A 5442-nucleotide genomic window follows, 5' to 3' on the forward strand; every position below is an offset into this window, starting at 1 on the left:
GACCCAAGTCTCCCTCTTTCCCCATTCTACTCTACTTCAATGTTTTGGACTTTTAGATTCCACATTGTCTCTTTGTAACTTATTTCACTTAGCATTTTGTCCTCTAGTTTCATCCATGTCTCTGCTTTCTTTGAAGAACTTTAGGCACAGTCCAGGCTCAGGGAAATTGCTTCTCCAGTTCTTTCTGATTGAAATAGTCTTCTCCCTAATAATAGAATAGCTTCTCCAGATCTTTCCTCAAGTACCAACTACTTGAGAAGATCTACCCTAATCACCTCACTTAAAGCTACAATGTCCCAGCTTTTCCCTCCTCCACTGCTGTATTTCTCCCCAGCATGCATCTAATACACTTTGTTTTACTTATGAATGTGTTTATTGTCTGCCTCCTTCAGTGATAACAGTGAGAATAGGAACTGTCTGTTTTGTTTATCCTTGAATCCCCAGTGCCGATGGCATGAAAAACATCATAGGAAATGTCTTTAAGGAATCCATGCATGCAGAGTGAAGGAAGAAACCATCCAGAGAGTTGAAATGCTGACTAATAAGGTAATAAATTTTTTTGTTTTTGACTTGGATCAGTGCTTTAAGACTTGTATTTCATGTTGCCCCTTCAGTAAGCTTTCTTTCTTTTAACAAGTTTTATTCTCTTAACACAGTCTATTTCTTTTCCGTGATCTTATTCAAATAAAATTTTAATGCTTATGAATTGTCGTATTTTTATTATTCCAAAGTTTCTTTTGCAATTTCTATAATGCTTTATACATTTTATTTTTAATCTAGTTTCTAATGATCAGTGCATCCTTTTACCTTAAGACATTTACTGCCAACTTTCTGCTATTTTTAATTTATTTTATTTTTCCTCTTTTTCACATGTTATCCACATGAATATTAATAAAGTGTTTAAAGGTATAGACTCCGGGGCCGTTGGATCTATGTTTATATCCCACTTTCTATACTCACTAGAGTGGAAACTCTGAGGAAGTTACTTAATTTTCCTGGGTTGTAAAATAGTAAATATAATCACCTCCCAAATATAGGGTTCTCGTAAATAATAAAGATGGAATAGATTTTAAGATTATCTAACAGCGTCTGGCTTACAATAATCCACAAAAAAGGATTTTTAAGATCCAAAGTAATTTTGTTACATGATTGTTATATCTGATTTCTTCTTATTTATCTTATTTTCACAAGCAGTCATAATAACTAAATAAATTAAATATCAGAATCACCAAATTTTTAAAGGAACAATTCGTTTGAGGGAACTTTAAATATAAACTATTTGTCTCCATCACATCTCCTATACCCAGCTTCATTCCTGCAAAATGTCAAATGGCCTAAAACCTCAAATTTGTGTACTGGTAAGAACTAGCGCAGAGATTAGGAGATATCACTAACATTAGGCTTTCAAAACAGGGACATCTGTATTTTGTATCCCATAATAAAGAAGTGAGGGGAAAAAAGCTTTTTAAAATCATGAAGTAAACTGCCCTAAAGGCTAAAATTGGTGCCAACTTAATAAGCCCACTATGGCTTATGAAATATTTGTGCTGTGTCTGACAGCCACAGTAAAAAACCTTTGGTAGGTTTTTCAATTGGATAAAAGAAAAACCAGAATATCTTGGAATGATGCCACATTTATCTAAATCAACAGAGACAGTGGGCTTCACTGCATTCTGAGGACTACAGCACATTAAGAAACATCTTTTTTTAATATTCCTTATGTATATATAATATATATATATTCCTTTATATATTCCTTATATATATAAAACACCCTGAAAAGCTCTCTATCTAGGTTTTTTTCCCATGATTATGTATTCAACACCTTCTTATAAGGATTTCACATGCTTAAGGTTATTGTACATTTTTCTCCACCTCTATAAGCTACTGTTATATTTTTCGTAAATGCTAAAATTCTCCTAGAAATGTCATATTCCTTTCCTTAATGATCATCATTCAAAACAACAGCTTTCAAAAAACCCATTGTGCTGACATCCAAGGAGAGAAATATTCTTAAGATGACTGGAATCAATCAACATAATGAAAAACCTAATGTTTAACATCTGTATAAATGCTTAGATATTGGATGAAGAGTCTGAGTAAACTAATCTCATTTCTTTTTGAAAGAGACATTGGACTGAATTTGTAATCTCTTCATTTATCACAGATCCCAATACAGCGGACCAGATCTTCCAGACATTTTACGTGCATCTTGAAGATTTTTCAAGACATTCTACAAATCTTCATAATTTCAAAATCAATCATAATGTTTTCCAAGTTGCCAGTTTTTAAAATATACTAATTTAAACCATGGTTATTGAAAGAAATAATTTTGTTTTTTTAGATGGTGTCTCACTCTTTTTGCCCAGGCTGGAATGCAGCAGCACGATTTTGACTCACTGCAACCTTCACCTCCTGCGTTCAAGTGATTCCACTGCCTCAACCTCCCAAGTAGCTGGGACTACAGGTGCACATCACCATTCCTGGCTAATTTTTGTATTTTAATAGAGATGGGGTTTCACCACGTTGGCCAGGATGGTCTTGATCTCCTGACCTCATGATTCGCCCACCTTGGCCTCCTAAAGTGCTGGGATTACAGGTATGCACTACCACACTTGGCCCTAAAATATTTTTAAACTGGAAGGAGAAATATAGAGTTAACTTTATCTTGGTTTCCTCCATCTTTCCGTTTGGCCAAATTAACTTTTCATTAAATTTGTATCACTTGATAATTAAAATAAATGGAATAGATAGCCTTTTATTTTTTATAATGTCTATATGTGCATATATTTTTGCATGTGTACATATATATTATGAATAAAATATTGAAGTCTCCCATACATGGATGCATTTCCCTGGCATTCTCATATTGAATATTAACATGCCCATGGGGTAATGTGAAATGATTCACTAAAAAGTAATCCAAAATACCACGTATGTTCCTATCATAAGAGAAAAAAGAAACTTTAATCAACCATGCTATTTGTTTATCCATAGCTTTTCTTATGTGTAACTTGCTAATAAGTTATGAATGGAGGCATGCCTAACCTTAGTTCTTCAAAATGTGACCCATTTGTCTCTGTACTACTGACCAAAGTTGCTTCACAAAGCTTCCTTTGAGTTAGACAATGAAGGAGCTGTGAAATGAAGGAGCTGTGAAAACTTAACACTACCTATTACAGGTGGTATGTTATGCCTTATAAGCCTTTGTAACTGGCTTAGCAAATTGCTCTGCAATCTAGCATTGCCGTCAGGAAGGAGTAAAGAACTGCTAAACTTTAATCTAGTGAATGGGTGTGAAAGAGCAGGTGATATGAAAATGCCTTGAGAATGACATGATTCTTAATTCAAGGAGTCATATGCTGGCAGAGCATGTGGTCATCTGGGGGATATTGGAAACATAGGAAGTATCTAGAATATAGTCTACAGACTTCCGAATCAATCCAGAGCAGCCTCATAATGTTTTGTTTGTTTGCAGATAAAATTTTAATTAATTCATTTATGTAAAAGTATTTATCGAGTTCGAGGTCTATGCTAGTATCTGTTCTAGGAAATGAGGTTCATTAATGAAGAAAACACAGCATAGAGAAGAAAACAAAATTTCTACCTTCATGAAGCTTACTGTCTTGGGTGGTAAAAAGAGACAACAAACATAACCAATAATTTAAAAATATAAAATAATTGAAAAATATAAAAGAAAGGGAGCATTATAAGGAGGACCAAGGGCAAGGGATTCAGACAGCTATGTTGCAATTTTAAATACAGTGACTGGATTGGGCCTCATTGAGAAGTGTCACCTGCATAAAGATCTGAAAGAGGTGAGAGAATTAGCAAGGCAGTTGTCTGGAAGGGCAGATGTTGAAGCAGGGGAATAGAAGTAAAAGAAAAGGTCAGGGAGATGGCGGGGGCCACCCTGCTGACCATTTAGGGTTTCATCAGTCATTGTAAGGATGTTAGCTTTTACTTTGAGAAAACTGAGAAGCCACCGCAGGGTTTTGATCTAAGAATTAAAATGAGCTGAAATTTTCATAAGATCACTCTGGCTGCTATTTTGAGGACAGATCATAGTTAGACAACAGTAGGAATAAGGAGAACAATAGGGCTACAATTACACCCATCCAGGTGAGAGATGATATTGCTAGGGTCCATTATGACAGCTGCAGAAGTGATGAAAAGGATCACCGTTGTTTGATTATGAATGTATTCCAGTATTATTCCCTGATGGATTGGATGTGAGCATAAGAAAAATAAAGTAAAACAACTTCATGATATTTGGAGGAGTTGACTGTTTTGAGCAGACTGAGCTGGAGAGAGCTGAGCTGCCTGGTGTCAGAGTAAGACCACAAACCAAAATGAAAGCAAAAGCCAGTCTTTAATCACTCGATAGCATAGCAAGAAGCTAAATGGGAGAACTTGTTGGTTCTCCAATGTTTCATTCTTCTTCCATAGAATGGCTGCAGGCAAGGGTTAGGTAAATCAGCATAGACTTGAGGATCATCTTACTGTTGTTCACAGAGGCTCCAAAAATCTCCCAGATAAAAAGATCTCCAAATGGAGGTACTTAGCCCAGGAATGAAGATGTAAGAGCATGGGCAGCCAAGAAATCTGGAGTTCATAACTGCAACTCTTTTTAGAGACAAGAGTGCACTCTCTGTGCCTCACGTGGTGTGGGAAGGGCAGCTTCCCTCCATGAGTCCTATCTGGTAAGCCCTTCATAAATGTCTGCAACATCACAGATAGGTTTTTAGCTATGACACAGACTCCATATTGAATAATGTAATATGAAGCTGACTGTAAATTGTAAAGATTTTTCAGAGAAGTTGGAGCAATTCAGTTTTAGACATTTCATTTTCTGAGTCTGTCAGCTTAGGCTAAAATATGATGTAATAATTAAAAAAATAAATCTCAATGGTTTATAAAGATTAAATTGTTTCTCATATTACACATTCTTACACTTTCTGAATTTGTCTTTTATTTCCTAGTCTACTATTATTCCCTTCATATTAAAAAGGTATTTTTAACTCCAGAAGATCCCCCAAAGTCCTCTTTTTAGATACTATTTTGGGATTCCATGAATATCTTCTCCTTTTAGTAAAGATACTGTCAATAGATAAATTTAATTAAACCTTGACACCCAGATGCCATGGCAAAACTCCCTATGTAGCCAACATTCCATTCTCCAGAAGCTTCCAAGATAATTGAGGATACAACATTTTATAGAGGCAAAAACAGTAAACTGAAAGCTAGTAGACAAGATTCTGGTTCCTACACTGACCCCCAATATACAATTAAATTTGGGGCCATTTTCAGACCTCGACTTTGGAAATATTTGTAATTTTTAACATACTAAATCAAATGAGACTCTTGAAATTGAAAGTGACAGAAAGTCAAACTCAAACTCTATTAAGAGAAAACAAAATGGATTTCCTCTCCTTATTAGAA

The 5442-nt window shown here is 35.2% G+C and overlaps 1 long non-coding RNA gene across 1 annotated transcript; it reads left to right on the top strand.

Moving 5' to 3' along the window:
* Nucleotides 1-424: 424 nt before the first annotated feature.
* Nucleotides 425-4353, top strand: LOC144581869 (uncharacterized). Its single transcript, XR_013533285.1, has 2 exons — nucleotides 425-546; nucleotides 2168-4353. It is a non-coding gene; the product is annotated as an uncharacterized LOC144581869 (long non-coding RNA).
* The last annotated feature ends 1089 nt before the right edge of the window (nucleotides 4354-5442 follow it).

Source organism: Callithrix jacchus, chromosome 3, assembly GCF_049354715.1.
Source record: "Callithrix jacchus isolate 240 chromosome 3, calJac240_pri, whole genome shotgun sequence".
NCBI classification, from domain to species: domain Eukaryota; kingdom Metazoa; phylum Chordata; class Mammalia; order Primates; family Cebidae; genus Callithrix; species Callithrix jacchus.